Source organism: Jaculus jaculus, chromosome 1 (assembly GCF_020740685.1).
Source record: "Jaculus jaculus isolate mJacJac1 chromosome 1, mJacJac1.mat.Y.cur, whole genome shotgun sequence".
In the NCBI taxonomy this organism is placed as follows: Eukaryota; Metazoa; Chordata; class Mammalia; order Rodentia; family Dipodidae; genus Jaculus; species Jaculus jaculus.
The window spans coordinates 266,257,249-266,279,186 of record NC_059102.1 but is presented as its reverse complement, the minus strand read 5'-3'; the positions used below and the strand labels follow the sequence as shown (position 1 = coordinate 266,279,186).

Below are 21,938 nucleotides of genomic sequence, written 5' to 3'. Positions count from 1 at the left end.
TCTCCCGTCTCTTTATGCTCAAGGTCCAAATGCTGGGTGTGTATGTGTGTTGAGGAGGGCGGTCTGGCACCACATGAAGGTGCTCATGTGGGTGCCTAGGGGGCAGATGGACAAAGAAAACACAGAGACCTGTCCACAGCTACCATGAAGGCCACATATTATAAGCCCCAGGAAATAGCAAACATTGCAACAGCATTTTAGGTTTTTTTTTTTTTTTATAGACTGCAGGATTGACTGGAGGGTCTGAGTCTAGCTTTTCTAGGGGAGGAAGGATCCTAATGGGCTTCTTCCTCAGATATCCATGGAAGCTGTGAGGCTCAGAGAGACTGAGTTTGCTGTGCAACACCTCTGCATGTTAAGAGACTGGAGAACCAATCTCTGGGTGCTTAAATGCAGAGCTGCATAGACAGATTTTTCTCATCTGTGTCTGTAGAAGGGGGTGTGTGAAGGCAAATCTGAACATGAGGAACACTGAGGCTTTGGAGAGATTGTCTGGCTCCCTTCTCTAACCCTTAAGATTTGAGCAGAGGTCATTATTATTTATCCTATGGCATAATATGAAAACGGTCTGTGGTGGGAACTGCTAATTGGGAGTCTTACCCATGAAGATCTGCCCATAGCCCTCAATCGAGATCAGTGACTCCAGCCGACTATTCCCTGGGGTTTCCTGGTCACTTCGGCTGGCCATTGTAAGCACCTGAGCTGATGTTCTGTTATTTATCTGCTGCTCGCTGTTTGTTCCTTCCACTTTTCAGCAGGGCCACTCCAGCCTTTTCTCCTTGGATATTGTTCAGTGCCTGTCATTTCTCTTTTTACTTTGGCTTGTTGTATCTCTAACTCATTCACTGAACCAAAAGTATGGCTTTCATAGATCATTTTTAAGGATGAGACAAGAGGTCTGGATCAGAGGCCCAGAATCTTCATTATAAAGTTCCCCTTGAATACCAGCTCAAGTGGTTCACAACCCACATGATGGGGATACAGTGAAAACCCATGGTTGAGGAAGTCAGGTCTGAATGCTAGCTCCCTCCACAGAGAAAGGACTTCGCCCCTCTGTGCTTCATCTGACAAAAGTAAGACTCTTGGGCATGCAAGTTTAATGAGAATTTCTCAAAAGTAAGAATATCGTCAACTTAAATGTACTCCTCCTTCTGTGTCCCTACTTCAAGGCTGCCTTTTCTTTGCCCCCTATGTAAGTATGATCCTTGCTGTCACATGCCACATCTCCCCCACTTCCTCCCATCCCCAGCTGTGACAAGCCACTAGCAGCTGCCTGTCTTTCTATCATAAAGAATTAATCTCTTCACATTCCAAGGCCAAGGCAGGAGAAGAATGCTCTCCTGCAGCTGCTAATAAGCAGCACATCCCACAATGGCTGAGGTGCCTTTGTCTGCTCACCTGAAACCTGTCTTACTCGGCTGCCTCGGTGGAACTGGCCTTGGTAATTACTGAACTTGTGTAACTCTGAGTGGCTAAGCTTGAATATAGTGCCTTTTAATTCCAAGACTGTTGCAGAGACTTGTGAATTTTCATTTTATGCCCGCACATGTGTGTACAGGCACATGCGCACCTGTATGCCTGTGCATTGTGGTGGCCAGAGGTAGACATCAGGATCTTCCTTGGTTGTTCTCCGTCTTATTCTTTGAGATGGGGTCTGGGGCTGAACCCAGAGCTCAATTGTTCTGCTATGCTAGCTAACCAGTGAGCCCCAGAAATTCTCTGTCTCCAGCTCTGTAGTGTGCTAATGGATGGATGAGAGAGGTAGTGACAGGAGAATTTTCCAGAAGATCCTGGCTAGCTGGGGAAATGTAGCAGTGAATAGAAAACAGGAGGTCTTGCTGCAAACAAGGTGGAAGGCTAGGACTGGCTCCAGAAAGCTGTCTCACATTCACTGTGGTAATACACACCCACATTCACACACGCACACACATGCATATACACACACAAAAATATTAGGACAATGAAAACTATTCACAGAGACAGGAAACCAAGGGGTAAAATGAACACGTAAACTGACATAAACGAGTCTATGTATGTTAACAGCTGAGCACATTTCTGGCTCCTGCAGCCATTGGAAAGGAGATTCATGGTACCCAAAATGTCATAGCCAATTAGTTTTTCAAGAGAAATCCAGTTCTATCTCCTGGTGGATGTGTTTCTTCTTTAATCCTCATAAAGGGGAATTTTTGTAGTGATGATGTTTTATGACTCCCCTATGAGATGCTCAAGAGATTGTACTTATTACAGTATCACTCATTGCAAGATAGGGAAACCTCAACATGCTGTTCACTAAAAGTAATTACATGAGGAGTCCAAGCAATGATAGAAATATTTGAAATTTTTCTTTCTGATTTTATTTATTTATTTATTTATTTGAGACAGAGACAGGGAGACAGAGAGAAAGAGAAAGAGAGGGAGAGAGAGAAATGGGCGTGCCAGGGCCTCTAGCCACTGAAAACAAACTTCAGACACATGTGCATCTGGCTTAGGTGGGACCTGAAGAATTGAACCATGGTCCTTTGGCTTCATAGACAAGCACCTTAACTGCAAAGCCATCTGAGTGCAGTTACTACTCAGTTAGATGAGGCACAGTGGGCCTGTCTGTTAGCATTGCTGGGTGGAGTTACTTTCCTTTGTTGTTTGTTTTGAGGTAGGGTCTCACTCTAGCCCAGGCTGACCTGGAATTCACTATGGAGTCTCAGGGTGGCCATGAACTCACGACAATCCTCCTACCTTTGCCTCCTGAGTTCTGGGATTAAAGGTATGTGCCACCATGCCCAGCTTAGAGTTACTTTTTCTATTGCCGTGATCAAATACCTAAGAAGAAGGTTTGTTTTGGGGGGGGTCATACTTTCAGGGGATACGGCCCGTTGTGGCAGGGAAAGCATGGCAGCCGGAGTGTGAGGCGCTGGTCATGCGTCCACAGTTAGGAAGCACAGACAGAGGGGTGTGGTGGAAATGCAGGTGCTTATATTGTGGGCCTTCCCACCAGTTGCAGTTCTCTTCTTGTCACTGGCACAGAACACTTCGCCAAAAGCAGCTGAGGGGAGGGAAGGTTTATTTTGGCTTACAGTCTTGAGGGGAAGCTTCATGACGGCAGGGGAAAGCATGGCATGAGCAGAGGCTAGACAACACCTCTGCCACAGCAGGTGACAAATAGCAGCTAGAGAGCGAGCGGATCTCTGATAAGGGGGAGCTAGCTTTAATCCCCAAATTTACCCCCAACGATACCGCTTCTTCAGCAAGGCTGCACTTGCCAAATTTCCATCAGCTGGGAACTAGGCATTCAAAACACATGAGTTTATGTGCTCTGGAAGGGGGAGTTAGCTATAATGCCTGAAAACTCATCCCTCCCCCAACAACACACATCCTCTGGCAAGGCTCTACCTCCCAAATTGATATTAGTTAGGAACAAAGCATTCTAAACACATGAGTTTATGTGGGGGCACCTGATTCAAACCACCACATCACCTCTGTCTAATCTAGAAACTCCCTCACAGACATACTCAGAGATATGTTTCCATAGTGATTTTAAATCCAGTCAGGTTGAGGATAAAAATGAACTAACACACCAGAATCTCTTGTTTTCTGAACTCTCACATTATGAACTCTTGTTTTGTAAACCCAGGAGACAGGGAGCAAAGGATATTTTATAATTTCATTCCTGGTCATTGGGACCTTTCCTTTATTTTACACATAGGCTCCCTTTAACTCATACTACACGAGTGGTTAAAAATAATAGGAACTGGGGAGGCAGCTCTAACTCAAGCAAGAACACTAGTCACTTTCCAAAGCAGTCAGCCTGGTAAGCCCAGGAAGGGGGTATTCATCAGTTCTACATATCTGCATTTCTCCTTAACTTTAAATAGGCTGCCTGGCAACGCTGATGCACAACAGTGCATATTCCAGCTCCAACCTCTATTTCTGTTAATTGGACAGTGTTTTGTTTTAGCTAATCAGCTCAGTATTCTTCCAATCAAAACATCATCTCGTCTAGGTAAAACATCCTCCACTGAAGGGCCTGGTGTCGCTTGAAAATCAGGAAGCACAAAGGGCTTCCCGTTTTCCCCTGACTACAAAGATACAGGTGAAACACTGCAACACTCCAACCTCAAGACTCCAGAGGGACTTACAGTCTCACTGATAACTAGCTGTTTCCTGTGCCCTTCCCTTTTTCCATTAGCACAGGTCTACTATGAAAGGAAAGATAGATGCCTTAGCATTATCTGGCTGAGACTCTCTTGAATAAGCAATAAGATAGATAAGAAGAATGAGAGATGGCTTCTGCCTGTGGAGCAACTTAATTTTAACTAACAGCTAAGCTGAAGAGAGACAGAGGAAGAGAGAGAAAGAGAGAAGGGGGGGGGAGATAGAGAGAGAGAAAGCAAGAGAGCAAGCTTAATGTAGTGAACAAGCTTTAACTAGGAACCTATCTTGGGCTACACATTCTGAACCTCAAGATAAATTAGGAAATGTTCCTATATCTCAGAAGTTTAGAAGCTTGGATTGAAAGAGAAAGGAAGACAGACAAAACAAGAATAATGCATGCTCAGCTGGGAAGATTGATGCATCCTTCTTTCAAGTTTAAGCTGGGTCTTGAGCAATTACTGGAATAGGAGGTTTTGTATCTTTCTTATAGCAAAGGTCAGGTACCATGGGTAGTGCCCAGGATCTCAGCAGGTACTAGGATCTGACATTCTAGTGGTGGTCACAGCAAAGCAAGACAAGCAGGCTCCATGGAAAGGCACAGGAGCGAAGCAGTCAGTGAAGGATTCTAACAGAAGGAAGATAGCAAGCAGAGTCCCAGTAGTGGCAGCAGAGAGGGGGGAGGATGTGGAATTCAAGAGCCATTTGTAGGGAAGAATGAACCACAGGTGTTTGAATATGCATCTTCAGAAGAGAAGAGATGCCTACATGGATGTCATGCCTCTAACTGGTTTGTAATGAGGAAAGCATTTGTCTGAATCAGTACTTGGTCATTGGGCAGACTGTATCACCTTTAGATGGCCTCTCAGACCCTAGAAAAATGATCTTATTGGACCAGCTGGTGTGAGGTCAGCAAGGAGACTTTGTTTCTTGAGCCAATTAGCATACTGCTTGATGCCTTGGCTGGTGTTCCTGAAGCTCTCCACTTACACATGGCTGTGGATTTCTTCAGAGTATATCTTATGATAGAAAGATTTAGACTTATAAACTGCTGCAATTATTTTTTTTTTCTGAGGTAGGGTCTCATGCTAGCTCAGGCTGACCTGGAATTCACTATGTAGTCTCAGGGTGGCCGTGAATTCTCAGCGATCCTCCTACCTCTGCCTCCCAAGTGCTGGGATTAAAGGTGTGCACCACCACGCCCGGCCTGCTACAATTTTTTTGAAGGAGGGTTTAATTCTAGCTCAGTCTGACCTGGAACTCACTCTGTAGCCCAGGCTGGCCTTGAAGGCACAATGATCCTCCTACTTCAGCCTCCTTGAGTGCTGGGATGAAAGGTGTGAGCCACAATGCCTGGCTCTGAATCTACTCTTTGTATCTTCGTCTATTGCCTAGTGGGGTGCCAAATCTTTGGTGGGTGTGTGAGCCTTATGGATTTAGCATTTTTTTTCAATTCATATCTTTTCCTTAAAAGCAGAGAAGATTCTTCACAAGTGTTATTACTCTTTAGCATATGTTATGGTTTGAATGTGAGGGACCTACAGTCTCATGTGCCTGAACACTTAGCTCCCAGTGACACTCTTTTGGGAGAGTGTGGAAACTTCATGGGGTGGCGCCTCACTGGAGGAAGTGAGTCTCTGGGAGTCATGCCGGGTCTCACTTTGGGTCTGAACACTCTCTTTGCTTCCTGACACACTGAGGTGTAAAGAAAGCTCCCTCATAGTCTCACAACCCTCACTTCCTTACCATGATGGACCATAGCCTCTTAAACCATGAGGCGAAATAGATACTTCTTCCCTTAACCTGTTTCTGTTGTGTATTCTGTTCCCAGCAATGAGAAAAGTAAAGAATCCAATGTACTTTGATAATAACACTCCCACTTCCTGAAACAGTCATTGCAGCCAACAAGGCAATGTGTAGCAATCCTTGGATTGGACAGAATAGGAATCTACATTAATCTCTTTTTTTTTTGTGGGGAGGGTTTGAGGTAGGGTCTCACTCTATAGCCCAGGTTTACCTGAAATTCACTATGTAGTCTAAGGGTGATCTCAAACTCAAGGAGCTCCTCCTACCTCTGCCTCCTGAGTGCTGGGATTAAAGGTGCACACCACCATGCCCAGTTTACACTAACCTTTTTTAAAAGTTATTAAATTATTATATTTATTGAGGGAAGTACAGAGCCAAGGAACGGTACCCATGTGGCTAGAGATCCCACATGGAGGGCCTGGAAAGAAGCATGGAAAGTGAAAAGAAAGTTCAAGGAGCTCCTGCCATGTGGGGAGCTGGAGGGGACAAAGGAGCCCATGCAGGGAGTAAGGGCTGGGGGGCCCTTCTGGCTAGGTCTGGGCCAAGGCCTAAGCTAAGCCCCTCCTGGCTGGGCCTGGACCAAGCCAGCTCAGGCCCACCAAAGGGAAAAACTCATCCACAGCTGGAAGTTCCCAAGTGATCAGAGAGCCTGCCCTCCCCTTCCACAGGATTTATAACCTTAGGGTGGTGGGCTCAGGTGACCCAGAGGACCAGCTGGCTGGTTAGGGCTAGGGGCTGTCTCAGGAAGAGGTTAGCTCTGGCACCAAGTTCTCAGCGCTGAACTTGACCAACTTCAATGTTTAAATCTTATGAAAGACCTCTCTCCCAGGAGGGGGTCCTGATTGGTTGTGGAAAAACAGAGATCTCTAGGGAAATAGACAAGAGGTAAAGTCAGATCATCATTGATTTCTAGCAAGTGCAAATTTTCCTGCACTTTTTACCTTCAGTGGTCCAGTTACCCTAACACTACCCCTCATCCTCATTTCCTCTTCTCATGAGAAGACACTCTAACTGCCCTTAGAGGACATGTGGCAATGACATCAGATCGTGAACTATTTCCTGCTGAATGGGGCACAAAGTTGTAGCAGTTAGAGAATTTCTCCCCGGGAGGGGCACTACTCTAAAGAACCCCAAAAGTGTATTGATGACATGCAGGAAGATAGTCCTGGAGGGGAATGTTGGGGAGAAAGAATAAAAGTAAAAGTAAGGAGTTAATGAGACGTGAGCACACAGCAATCTGGTTGCCTTCAGGGTTGTCCTTCTTATGGTCCTGCAGGCCTTGGGGAGCATGCAAGGGAACCAAGGTAGATGGAGTTGGATTGTCTCAGGACCATATGAGCATGAGGCGGTTGAGATTTTCTTCCAGAACTGTTCACTGAATTTTTGAGCCTCAGTGACCACTCCTATCTCCAGCTCTGTAAAAACCCTATTCATGGAAATTTGGCCAAATCAAACCATAACAAAACTGTGCATAGTTGCTTGAGAGCCATTGAAAAGTGCCTTCATAATTGGAATGATTTGAGGCTGAATGGGGAGCTACAGGGCTGAATTAGGATGAATTTAATTATCCTTGTTAAATTTGCCATGGGATCTGATTCCCTTTAGCAATTTGTATATTCTAATATAAAGGTGAGATAACTAAAGGCAATGCTTTGATAAAAGCTAATATCATTGAACTTATAAAGCACTGAGAGTGCAAGATAGCTGAGCCTTCCCCTTTTCATTTCTATCTTCTTTTCAATTTTTCTTCCCCTTCTGGGTCCCATTTCCTATCTCTCATCTCTAACAAGGAAGATGGGTTTGGATTTCCTCTAATTCCTTCTCCCTTTGCCCTCTCTTCTTTCAAGATTGGTCCTTAATTAATGAAGAGAGGTTTCCATGGGGACTTCAGAGTCTTAGGTTATATTTCACAGTCTCCATTAGGCCAAGAAGATGGATTACTCAACAATATCTCTTATCTAAATCCTTCAAGTACTGGTGGGTGAGTAATACACTTTGATTCACTGAGGAATACACAAAGATGATTCTTTATCAAAGCAGTGTCTGTTAGAACTCCTATGTGGCACAGCTGTTACTGTGGAAATGACTAATGTTACCATGAGAGCAATCACCACTAATCAGAGGGTGCTCTTTGCCCAGAAGGGCAAAAATAAAGTGAGAAAATGACAGAGGCTGCTTGAATGATGTGACTGCTTAAAAAAAATCAAAATTCAATATGGCATAAAAGGATCCTTTAGCAATGAACTAAAAACATATGAAATATCAGCTTCACTAAAGATTTTTCAAAGCCTCAATATTTTTGTTGAAATTGAAGTGATAAAAATAATCAGATACTCATTTGCAAAATACTGTTCACTTGCATATATATTTAAAAAAAAAATATATATATATATATATATATATATATATATATGTATTTTATTTTGTTTTTTTGAGCCAACATTTCAGTATATCAGCCAGGTTGGCCTGGGACTAACCTCAAACTTGCAATCCTCCTACCTCAACCTCAGGAGTACTGGGGTTACAAGCATTCACTGACATGCCATACTTATACCTATTTTTGGTGCTCAGAATAAACCTATGTGGAGGGAGGAAGAGATCACAAGAACCATCTGAAGTTCAAGGTCATGTAGTTACTGAGTGGCACAAGTGAAACCTGAGTTCTTTGAACATGAACCCCTTGTGTTTTCTGCTGCATTACACTCTAAGGATTTTATCATACGGTGAGGCCATGGAAAGGCAGCACATCTAAAGAACATATCTGCGCTGACTATTCAGCGAGTCTCTATGGCTGAGCATCCTGAATCCAAACTGACGTCCAGATTCTGTATATACTGTCAAGTGGTTGCTCTTGGCTTCTCATCTTTCTGGTCCTACCACTAAATTATCTCTATTCAATTTACTGTGATGCTGCCTGCATAGCAGTCTAGGTGGGCCAGGGCTTAGGATGTGCCCCATCTTAGGGACAGCATTCAACCAAGAGCTTCTGAGGGCTGCCACGTGCTTTCTTCCTTAGGTGGAATATGCCAAGGTTCCCCTGTATGTACATTGTTTGGAGTGGACTAAGCCCAATAACCCCTAGGAATCTGGAATGATAATGTGCCTTACAGTGGATGCTTTCTGTATTGCCCATTTTTCTAATTGCTATGACAATAAGACTTAAGGGAGGAGAAGATTCTTGTTTATTTATTTATTTTTGAACTTATGATTTCCAGGGGATTTCAATCCATTAAAATACGGAAGGCATGGCAGTGCTCATGGCAGTGGGAATATGTGGAAGAGGCTTCTCACCTTCTGGCATATCAGGAATTTTGGCAAGATCCACCTAAGGAAAGAGGCAACCAGCTTTCACTTTCCCCACCAGGGTGCTCCAAAACAAGTTGTCTCAGAGGCTTGTTTTCTGGCTTCATCTTTTAACCTTTATTTCTCAGTAGCTCTCCATTCTGTTATCCACTATATGCTTGATCTTGGGATTCATAGAGTGATGAAATGCCAGAAGCATGTTCTATGTCCTTAAGCCTTTTCTCATGCTTTTTGTAGCCAGATTCCACACCTGTAATGCTCCATACTTCCTTCTGGGTTTTGCTTACACCCTGAAATCTATAAAGCTTTCCCTGGTAACTCACTGGTGACGTCTTCATGGGTCTAACTCACTTGGTCTTTTGTGACATTTCACCACATTAAACAATGTCTTACATGGCCTACTTCCCTAGTCTTTCATCTATGTCCTTTGTTTTCCCTGAAAATGGACTTTAAATTTTGAGTATCAAGATCATGGTCATAGACAGTGAGAAGTTAAGTGTAGAACAGCCAGTTCTTTAAGAAAATAGGGATCCTACATGTATAGATATAAATTTATGATAAATTTTACTGAAACAGAGAATGTATGGTGGGTGATTTGAAAATGCTAATAAATATTCAACACTCTTGTTGAGTATGTGTGGTTGATTTGTTTTCAGAATGCTTTTGTTGATTTCTGCTAAACCCTCTGATCGCAGCTAACCCATGAGTACCATTCAACTGTAAGTTGACAAAGTGAGTTGCACCCCAACCCAATTACCCCTTTCACAAGAAATGTGGTGCCATCCAACCTGTAATGTGATTGATATCTGATTGATTAAAAAGCTATTTATTTATTTTTTGTGGTACGGTCTCACTCTAGCCCAGGTTGACCTGGCATTCACTCTGTAGTCTCAGGGTGACCTTGAACTCATGGTGATCCTCCTACCTCTGCCTCCTGAGTGCTGGGATTAAAGGCGTGCACCACCATACCTGGCTTAAAAAGCTATTTAATACTCCTAAATTTAATTTTATAAACTTTAATGTTTACCTTCACTGACATGGTATTGACATGGTAGCCTTTAAAAATGAGTTTGTATTATTTACATTGTGGCATAAGAATTGAACCCCAGGCCTTTCACATACTGAACAAACACTTTACCACCGAACTGTAACTGCCCACCACTACTTTGTATGTCTATTCCACAAGCAATAAAATACTAAATCAGGTCCTTATTGTAGTGTTTGTCAATTTCCATGGTTTAAATACCACCAAGACTTTTCAAGCTTGAATTGAATGCATTACATAGAACAGAGTATGAGGTAGCTCTCCTTTACATCACACTTTCACTGAAAAGATTAAAGAAATTTGAATAAACTTAAGAGCATAGACAATTGAACATATAAAATAATTAAGAAGTAATGAATTATATTAACTATTTGCAGTTTCAATAACTATTTTGAACTATGGGTTTCTATGATTTAGGACTCCTAATAACTGTGGAATCACTGACTGATCACATCCCTACCCGTGTAGGAATCTACTTTTGTGAGCTAGCAGGTACCAGCTCTAGAATATCAACCTTTGTTCTATAATCCAGTGTTTTCCATGGTCCTGGGTTGCAGTAAAATTCCTTTGAGTACTTGCTGTGTGAGTGTGAAAATATGGTATCCAAAAAGGCACATGTCCAAAGATCTTGAGAACTTAAGGCAGTTCTCAAACATTTCCTCCAGTAAATGTGGTCACTGAAAAGTGGCCTCTAGTTGGACAGGGATCTCCAATACTCTCATGAGGTTCTTAGGCTTGTTTCTGGAGTTTTAACCTTATCTAACCTATACCCCAACATGTAATGATACAGTGTCTGACTAGGATCTTAAATTTTTCCTTCAGATCTGATGCCCAATATTTTCCTGAGAAACTGCTGGCTGGCTTCTGTTTTTATCATATATATTGACTCATTGACTGCCTTTCTCCAAGCTCTGTCAGGGAATATCCCAGGGAAGCCTGTGATGTTTCCATAGGAGCTTCCATAAGGAGGATAGAGGGAAGACAGGACTGGGATAAAGGGCAGAGACAAATGAAGACATGGAAATATTTAGATTCCCAGTGATATGAGTTAAAGTCCCAGCTTCTACTGGGCAGATGTGTGATCCTGGACAAGCTATGGAGCCTCTCTATCTTAATTATGTCCCTGCTTAGTGTGACTAATACCTGATAAAAGCAATTTAAGGGAGAGTTTATTTTTGCTCATAGTTTGAGGGTTCAGCCTATCATGGCAGGGGGTGTATGGTGGTGGGAATTTGAAGTTGGTAATCACATTGCATCTGTAGTCAGTAAACAGAAACAGAAATAAATGCTCTGTTCAGCTTGCTTTATCCATTTTACTCAGCCTGGGACCCAAGCCTATGGGATGGTGCCATCCACATTTAGGGTGAGTTTTCCCACCTCAGCCAAACCTTCCTAGAAATGCAATTACAGATGTGCCCAGAGGTGTGTTTCCTAGATGATTCTACATGCCATCCAACTGACAATCATGATTAACTCTCATACACTCTGAGCTGTTACTTCTCTACTCGCCACAGGTTGTGTGGAGCGCTCAAGGATGCGGGTGAATGCACAGCACTCAGCTCCTCAAGATGTCTTTATGATCCTTACTGAACAGACACAAGGGTGAGATGTTCAGAAGCAGGTAAGGCTTAGAAACTTAAAGACAATTTATGAAGAAAGAATTATTGCTACTTAATTAAAAAAAACAAAACACTGCTTAGCCGGGCATGGTGGCGCACACCTTTAATCCCAGCATTCAACAGGCAGAGGTAGGAGGATTGCCGTAAGTTCGAGGCCACCCTGAGACTCCATAGTGAATTCCAGGTTAGCCTGGGCTAGAGTGAGACCCTACCTCGAAAAACCAAAAAAAAAAAAAAAGAAAAAGAAAAAGAAAAAGAAATAAACACTGCTTAAATCTCATTTATTTTCTTATTTTGCACATCTTACTTTGGTCAAAGTTCTATGATTACATGCATGTTTTCTTCTGTGTGTAGTATGGATAAATATTACTGTCTACTTCCTATGGTTTATGGGAGGAGTAAATGCAATCCATATAATGTGCCTAGAAGAGTGCATAGTAGGCTATCAGTGTTCATTGATTATTACTACAGTCATATCAGTATTTTCATCATACTCCTTTGACCCCATTTTCTCATGCTCTCTCAGTACCACCCCTTTTTTCTTGGTGTAAGACATGTAAAAATCACAATCTTTGGACAGTGACCATCTACCCTTTTGCAGGTTTGAAAGCTGTCCTTGTCCTTGGCTTTTTTAAACTTCAGCAGTTCCTATGATTTAGGTCCTTCACAATTAGCCATGAAAAGCCTTATCATAGCTTTTTCTATTACTGTCTAAAGTTTTAATAGAATAATAGTCTATTGCTACTCTCTGCTTTTACTTCTCCATAAGCAGGCACTAAAATCATAGATGGTTAAAAAATAAACAAGCATGACCATGGACTTTTGCTTTTGATGGACCTAAACTTCTCAGCTCAGAAGCAACATTGTCACTTGGCACTACTGAGCAAAACTCCTTAGGGAGAGGGGAGGAGGAGATCTAATCTTTTTGATGTTTCAGGCACTGAGCTAGAAAATTAATTGCTATGGATATAAACTGAGCATCCTGCCAGTCTCTGCCTTTAGGAAACTTATATGTTGGTAGGAAATACGGATGACAAATATTCAACTGTCAAAAGTACATAGTGCTGGGCATACAAAAGAGGAACTAGAACTGAAGGGACTGTGTCCAAGACATGAAACCTAAAGATAAATCTAAGAATTCCACAGAAATGGACCCTGACATTGGGGGCCATAGAAAGATAGTCTGCCTGATACTTAATTTTTAAGACAGCCTTACATAAGCTTCTGGAATGTTCTAAGGTTGTTTCCTCCAGTTATATTGTACCAGGTGGTTAGGTACACATAAACATGGTTTCTGCAAAAAGGAGATTAGAGAATATGAGCTCTAGGCCTGGTTGAATTTATCTAAGAGATCACCTTGGGTCCAGGGAATGTGTTCTGATGTTCTAAGCATGCAAGCTCTGAGGAGTGATGGTGTGCACCCTTTCCCAACACTGTATTTCAGTGAGTTTACACTATAGAAATTGGTAGTACTATCTGTGGTGGTTTGAATTAGTTGTCCCCCATAAACTCATGTGTTCTGAATGCTAAGTCCTCAGCTGGGGGCAATTTGGAAATTGGAACCTCCTGGAGGAGGTGTGTTGTTGGGGGGTGGCTTGTGGGTGTTATGACCAGCTGTTCATTGCCAGTATTTGGCACACTCTCCTGCTGCTGTTTGCCACCTGCTGTGGCAGAGGTGATGTTCACCCACTGTGCTTGCCATCATTTTCCCTGCTGTTATGGAGCTTCCCCTCTAGTCTGTAGTCCAAAATAAACACTTTCCTCTCACAAATGGCTTTTGGTTGGGTGATTTGTGACAGAAATGTGATGCTAGCTATTCATCGGGGACTTACAATTATCAGAATAGCACTCTGTGTCCCTCTGCTTGAGAACGTTCTCTGCTGCTCCCCACATAATGCAAATGTCTTCGTAGGTCTCTCCACCTTATTCTACTGAGGAACTTAAGTCCATGTGGACAACTCTCACATACTACTTTACATCATCTGAGTCCCTTTAACACGCCAACTACTGCTGGTGGGACCAGTTCCACATAGTGTTTGACGAACTTAGTGGAGGTGTAACTTGACAGTGCCTAGGGTCCTGCCCGTTCTTTCACTTTGCTCTGAGGTGTCTCTGATATGACAGTTGAGTGGTTCAGTCACATGTGTGCATAATTCAGAAATGCTGAGAGTTAGTGCCTGTGGGGTCACTCTTGACTCACAAGGAGTGACAGCCAATGACAAATGCTCTCTATTTTTTGTTTCCTAGGAAGACAGCTCAGAGATGCCTTCCAGTCTCCCCAGGGATTAGGATCAGGCACTTGTCACAGCAGGATCTGCCTTTGATAGAAAGTCCTGTCTTCTTGAATTTTCTCCTTCCCTCTTACCTTTTCTCCCTGTGATAATTGCTCAAGTAAATTCCCACATACTCTGTATTCTAGACCCTGTTTTAGGTGGGCACCCCAGGCTAACATATCCTTCGGCTGAAACTGTTGACATCTAGATGTCAATTTCAGGACTGTCCTATGTGCTAACCACAGTAGTATGGAGGAAGCGGTCAATGATGGAGAGTCAGCCTGCGTGTGAACTCTTCAAAGCTTTGCCTGGCCTCCTATATCTAATTATGCTTTCTCACCACAGAAAAATTTTGGTAAGATGCATCATTTTGTACTGAAACCAAATGATGTGTTTGCATATCAAACCTCTCTTTCTATGCACTTGACACTAATACAGTGGACCTATGTCTCCCTCACCTCAGAACACCCACCAGGAGCCAAAGGCCCTTCACTCCTTTAAGTTGCTACCGTCAGGTATATTTGACAGAAATGAAAAAAAAAATATTACAAAGCTTGTTTCCTAACTCCAACAAAATCCATGGAATGTTGGGGAGGAAGCACTAGCCACCACTACTGACCATTTTTAATAACTGTTTTTCAAAATGGCATGTTTTTCTATACTGCAGGCCTGTGGTAAGCTTATAAATGCATTGGAGGAAGCAGAAATGCTGGTGATGAAAGCTAAAACCCAGTCACTTTTGCAAAGCAGAGACTAATGATACAAGGGGAACCTGGCAGCCCAGAAAAGGAAAAAGAAAGTAAACTGGGGATCACATGACAGCTGAAAACTGGCCAGCGAGTTGAAACTAGAACCAGGAAAACAATGATAGAAGCATGAATCTGAACTGAGGAATAAGCTCAGGTGGGGGAGCAAGATGACCCCATCTTTGCTCTTGGATGTTTTCTCCAGCAAACATATACAAACCCTCAATCAAAAATTTTTCGAAGTGACTTTTTATTTCAATATCATTTTTTATTTGCTTTTATCTTTTAAGTGCAAAAATTTCCAAGGTTAGAATCCTGGCACAAAGCAAAGGTCAGTAAGAATAACATCAGGCATCTTCCCTCAGCTGTTACCATTTCTTCCAATTCTGCATTTCATCCATTTTTTTCTTTAGTGACAATGAAACCATGCCAACAAATTTAACACACTCTCTTTACTCCACTTTTTTTTAACCACAGGAACATTATTTCTAGATTTGGAGCATCAGAAATTTTCAAGTGTCTTTACAAATTTCCACTGAGTCATACAAAGAAAGCCTCATACATTGAAAGGTTGGTAATAGTTAAAAAAGATTTATTTCAGGGGCTGGGGAGCTGCCTGACAACATTGTTTGATTTCCTATACCTATGTAAAGTGACATGCACACAGTGGTGCATGTGTCTGGAGTTCTTTTACAGTGTCAGGAGCCATCAAAAGTGTGCCTATACTCTCTCTCTCTCAAAGAAATAAATAAATAATATTTTAAAGAAGTGTCTTTAATACCCACATAAAGCAGAGTTGAAATTCTCACTTGCCATTAGTAATTCTGAAGCACTCTCACATTACTGAACTCTCAACACTTTTATTTATCTTACATTTCTACTTTGCTACCACCTTCTTGAAGCTATTTTATTCATTTATTTATTTATTGCTTTTCCAGACGCTCAGCCCAGTCTCAGTAGATAGTAAATTCTTATTGAAGGGAAACTGGCTTACAAATAAATGAAAAAAATTAAGTGCAATGACATGTAAGTTGAAAAAGAGCAATCACTTAAATTAAAAATATGGGGGAAGGATGGAGTCCATATGCCACTCAAATAATATTTAAGTCAATTTTACCTGCCAAAAATTCTTATATTGGCAAAGAAAGACTGATCTAAATCTTTATTTAGGGAATTTGAAAAGCATTGCAGATTGAATGATAGTGTCCCCCCAAGTCCATACTATTTAGAATTGAGATCTTCAGGAGGTACTTAGGGTTGGATAAAGTCATAAAGACTGGATCCTAGTGATGCGATTAGTGTCCTTTTAACAAGGACACAGTATGAAATCACAGTAAGAAGGCGCCCATCTAAAAGCCAGAGAAAGTGCCCTCATCAGGAACCCAATCAATAGACCCGGTGATACTGGGCTCCCAGCATGCACAGCTGTGAGAAACAAACGGCTATTGTTGAGGCCACACAGCCTGTGGTATTCTGTTATGGCAGTCTGAGCAGGAAGGAAATAAAGCAATAAGCCCAAAATAATGTTAAAACTAAAAGCTATTAAGAATAAAGTGGGATATAAATGAATTAAACCTCAGAATAGATGAACCACATTGATAAACCATTGGTGCCCTTAGTGAAAACGGAGAACAAATCAATATTACAAGGGACTAAAAAAAAAAAAAAAAAAAAAAAAAAAAAAGAATTGTACAAAATTCTGCTGCAGAAGTGGAGTTTTTGATTGGAGAATACAGTTATTCTGTTATGTGCTAGGAATCTTAAAAATAAGTGGTATTGAATGATTGCTTCTAAAAATAGAAAATACCTATTCTTACTGCCAGGTTCTGAAGGCTAGATATATTGGCCATCTCTATATCTTTGTGAGACTTATGGACCTTCATTTTTTTTTCCATTTCTTTTTCAAGTTGGTGTCTCATTGTAGCCCAGACTGACCTGGAATTCACTATGTAGTCTCAGAGCGGCCTCGAACTCAAGCAATCCTCCTACCTCTGCCTCCCAAGTGCTGGGATTAGGGCATGTGCCACCATGAGTAGCTATTTTCCATTTCCTGGGTCAGTCCAATGCCAAGTCTTCAAGAAATAATAGAGCTATTACTCTTTTTAGGATTCATTAAAAGCATGAACATATTTTCGCTCTCACAGAAAATTCAGATTCAGAGATACTGAATTATATATGCTAGTTACTTACTGCAAAGAATAGTTATAAAAGTAGTTTAAGAAATAAATACACCTTTAAATATGGACATAAGGTGGGAAAAAAGAACGGAGAAGAACTCAAAGGTACAACTTATTTTTGGCAGGAAATTAGACTGTGTCTTGTGCATTCTTGCTTGCATGCAAGTGTTGTAATGCATCCAAAATTTACAGGTAAGGAAATTCCAATTCAGTGAGCATATATTTCTTGACAAATTCTCATGTACAAGTAAGTATACAGTTAGGCACAGGAGGTGACTGTTCAGAAGAGAGGCACATCATTCTTAAAGAAACGTGGAGAGAGGACTACCACACCTTTGAAGAACTATACTACAAGAGTCAGGGCCACCATCTTTCAGCCTGATATGGGTGTTTATTTATTTATATACTTGTTTTCAGCACTGCTTTTGGCAGGAGGTTTCTTCATCTTGTGTAGCTTTCTGAGGGTCTTTTTAAACTAAGTATAACATTACTTGGCATTATAGGTTTTTTTTTGTATTATTATTATTATTGTTTTATTTTTTCAAGCTAGGGTCTCACTCTAGCTCAGGCTGACCTGGAATTCACTATGTATTCTGTCTGGCCTCGAACTTACAGTCATCTTCCTACCTCTGCCTCCCAAGTGCTGGGATTAAAGTTGTGTACCACCATGCCCAGATATTATTTATTATTCATTAATTTTAATAAAACAGTTATGCTCTTTAGATCCCCTCTCCCCTGCCTCAATTTCACTCATGGTCTTCTTTGGGGGATTATTGATAATTCACTGTGGGGACCAAGAGGCCTCAGTCAATCTCTTCAGGGATGGGGGAAGCATGGTGTCTCAGGCTATTCCCACCCACCCTGAGGCTCTTGCGATCTTTCTTTCTTTCTTTTTTTGTTTAAATATTTTATTTATTTGAGAGAGAGGCAGAGACAGTGAGAAAATGAGAGAGTGTGAGAGAAAGAGAACAGGTGTGTCAAGGCCTCTAGTCACTATAAACGAACTCCAGATGCATGCACTACCTTGTGCATCTGGCTTACATGGGTACTGGGTATCGAACCTGGGTCCTTAGGCTTTACAGGCAAGCACTTTAACCACTAAGCAATCTTTCCAGCCCTTCTACTCTCTTTGTGACCCCTCTTATGCAATGTTTCCAGAACCTTGGTGGGCAAGATAGAGATCTGATTTACTGTTGCTTTCTCTGTAGGCTCTGGATCTCTGTTTTGATGTGGTTTGAGTAACCACAGTATCTGTCGCCAGTTCCTTGGAACTGGTTTTCAGGTTAGCCATGTGGTCAGTATTTGTATCACCACTTTTTCTATAATGACTTATGGACCTGGGCAGAGGAGGTGGATGTGACCCCATAGTAGACAGCTCTCTTTTCTTGATGTATTGATATATCCTTGTTCTCCCCAGTATTCTCCTCCATCCTACACATGAACCACAAGAGACCAAAACACTGGGACCTACTTGCCCTACATGAACTTTGGGCATTCAGGTTTTTAAAAATTTGTTTATTTATTTGCAAGAAGAGAGAGAGAGAGACAGAGAGGGGACATGCCTGGGCCTCTTGTCACTGCAAATGAACTCCAGATTCATGTGCCATTTGCACATATTTCTTTATATGGAAACTGGGTAATTGAACTCAGGGTATCAGGCTTTGCAAGTAAGCACTTTTAGCCTCTGAGCCATCTCTCCAGTCCCATATAGTTTTAAATTCCATTTTAAAGCATTTATCATGTTCATAAAAAAGAGTGATTGAATGAGAAACAGCTGCCAAATTTCATCAAATGACTTGGCATCTATTGAGACAATTACCCAACATTCTTATGGAAATGTAATAAAACACATAAAACCCAGATTAATATTGTCCCCTGATATGCACAGGTAAGGTTAATTATGAAGAAATGAATATTATCATGCATTTCTTGTTTCACTCATGGAAGCTGCTTTTGTTGTATGAATGGAACACAGAGAGAAAAAAAGAATAGGATGAAATCATCATCCAGTAATGTCTGTGGTTGTATATAGTTTTATGACTTCTGATTGAGATATTTTTAGTGTATCTGTAGGTGCAGACTCAACCAATGACCAAGTATGTGAAAATTGAAAAGCAATTGCATCTGTATTGAACAATACAGAGTTTTTATTGCCATTATTTGATAAACAATGCAGTTCAACATCTTATATAACATTTATATTGTATTAGACATTATATATAATCTATAGAGGAATTAAGGTATATTTCAGAGTATACATAGGTTATATGCAGTTGGCATTTTATATAAGGTAGTAGTATATCAGTAATTTTGGTATCCATAGAGAGTACTGGAACCAATCCTGTTTGGATACCAAGTGTGATATTCATCTTCACTGTTAATTTGACTGGATTTAGAGTTACAAAAAACACACTACCTGGGTATATCTACTAGGACATTTTCCAAAAGTTTAATGGAAGAGGGAAGTCCCTACTCTGAATGTATGTGATACTACTTCAAGGGGTTCTGGACTGAAAAAAGAAAAAAGCGAGCTGAGCACAAGTATTCATCTCTCTCTGTTTCTTGACTGTGCATGCGATGTGGCCAGCAGCCTCAGGTTCCCATTACCATGCCTCTCCTACCATAATAGACAATACCTCAAATCCTCCTCATTTCTTGTTAGGTATTTGGTTATAACAACAAGAAAAGAACTAATACACCAAGGGATAATAGCACTCTAGGACTTAGATGTTTTTAGTAGAGTGTTTTCATAGATATCCAATAACTGTGTTTATATTCATTAGAACAAGTAAAAAAAAAAAAAAAGAAAAAAGAGTTGGGTCACTCATAATAATCATATGGGAAGAAAAGAGGAGATATATAGGAATGAAGCCAGGAATGGGGTACAGTAAAACAATATTGGGTTTTGTTTAGTGTGGTAAAATTATAGGCAATCTTTTTGCCTTACAAAAATACTTACCAAATGTTGGACACTATGGTTTTATTATAATTTGTTCTTTGAATCACAAGGAAAAGATACTGAGAAAAAGTTAAATAATCACAGAAACAGCATAGACAAAAGTGCAACACAGAGATGAATCATGCACTTATGAGATCTAGCGTAAGAAGCCGGCCTTGGGTTCCTGACTCAACTACTTTAGCAGTCACCTTTCTCAGTCATTCATTTTCTTTCTTTCTTCCTTCCTTCCTTCCTTTCTTCCTTCCTTCCTTCCTTCCTTCCTTCCTTCCTTCCTTCCTTCCTTCCTTCCTTCCTTCCTTTCTTCCTTTCTTTCTTTCTTTTTTTTTTTTTTCGTGATATGGTCTCACTCTAGCCCAGGCATTCACTCTGTAGTCTCAGGGTGGCCTTGAACTCACAGTGATCCTCCTACCTCTGCCTCCCAAGTGCTGGGATTAAAGGCTTGCGCCACCACGCCCGGCTTCATTTTCTTTTTGTAAAAATCTGTCATAATGCCTGTGCTGCCATCTCTATGGGCTCACAGTGGGTCTTGATTCCTACGAATGGTAGGTAGCACACTGTGGAGACAAGGTGTGCACGGAGGGCATGCCATCTTTGAATTGCCACTCCTCCCTGCATTTCCCAGCACTGTACCGTGTGTGGTAGCTTGGAAGGCAAAGCACTCTTTTGGAGAATGTCCAACTGGCAAACAAAAAAAACATAATGCAACTGGCACTCGACTCATTGGTAATTTGTAACCACTGGGGTCCAGCCAGGAGCAGAGTGTTGAGGCTCAAGCACTGGCCTTGGAGTCAAACGCTGCGTGTCTTGGGGAAGGCACCAGCATCCCTGTCTCCATAGTCTCATTGGGAGCATAGGCATTAACTCCTCAATCCTCAAAGGACTTCTTGACCATAGCAATAAGATACCAGCTGTATATTCTCATTCTCACCCAGTGGCTGTTTCTTGAGCAAACTCAGTAAGTGCTCATACATGTGAATGTGTTCAGGACGCTATGAAAGTGACTTCCTCTCACTTTTATTACCAATGTGCAGCTGACAACTTGCACGCCGCTTGCAACAGCTTTTGGAGCAGGCAGGGGGATCCAGGATCATTCTCATTTTGTGGATTCAGAAAATTGAGGCTTATGATGTAAAGTCATCTGTCTGTACTTAGAGAAATTATTAAGGATTGGTAAATCACAGTCTTGAAAGCCAGTCTTTCTCCACCGAGATGGGATGCCTTGGGAATCAGGGATTTGAAAGAATGGGAGAGAAGGCTTAGGACAAAGTCACCTCTACTCTTAGAAGCCATAGAAACCTTGATTAGAAGAATAGCCTAAGGAAAGAGCCAGCCTGAGGGTCAAATTTTGGTTCCACCAGTTCTTGACTTCATGCAGGTCAAACAACACTCTCTCTGAGACTCAGTTTCTCCAGGTGTAAAATGAGATAAAGAATAGTTCCTTCCTTACAAGATCACCATGCTTCTAGACAAGCTAATGCATGTAAGTTCTTAGCACCATGTCTGGCACAGGGGCAGCATCAAAACCTTCAGCCACTTGTTTCTTTGTCAATCAGCCAGAGCTTGGTGGGAGGCTGCTCACTTGGAGTTTACTAAATCACTATCCAAAGCATGTCACTTTCCTGGCAGCACCTCCCCAAACAAGCTAACAGTTTAGTAACCAAAGATGGGTTGGTTGAGGATGGAGAACTGCAAACACCAGCATGTGTTTATCATGTGCACTGTGAGGAACTTCTGTTCTCTAAAGCAGCTCCACAAATGCCTTTGGCACAGGCTGGCGGCATAAGGCAGGAGTGCCAGAAAGTCTGGATGCCACCATGAGGAAGCTGACTCAGGAAGGCCAACTGTGAACGACAGAAAGGCATTC

The 21,938-nt window shown here is 41.6% G+C and overlaps 1 protein-coding gene across 1 annotated transcript in view; it reads right to left on the bottom strand.

Moving 5' to 3' along the window:
* Positions 1 to 21,938, bottom strand: part of Vat1l (vesicle amine transport 1 like) — a 209,189-nt gene that overhangs the window by 43,450 nt on the left and 143,801 nt on the right. The window lies entirely within an intron of this gene.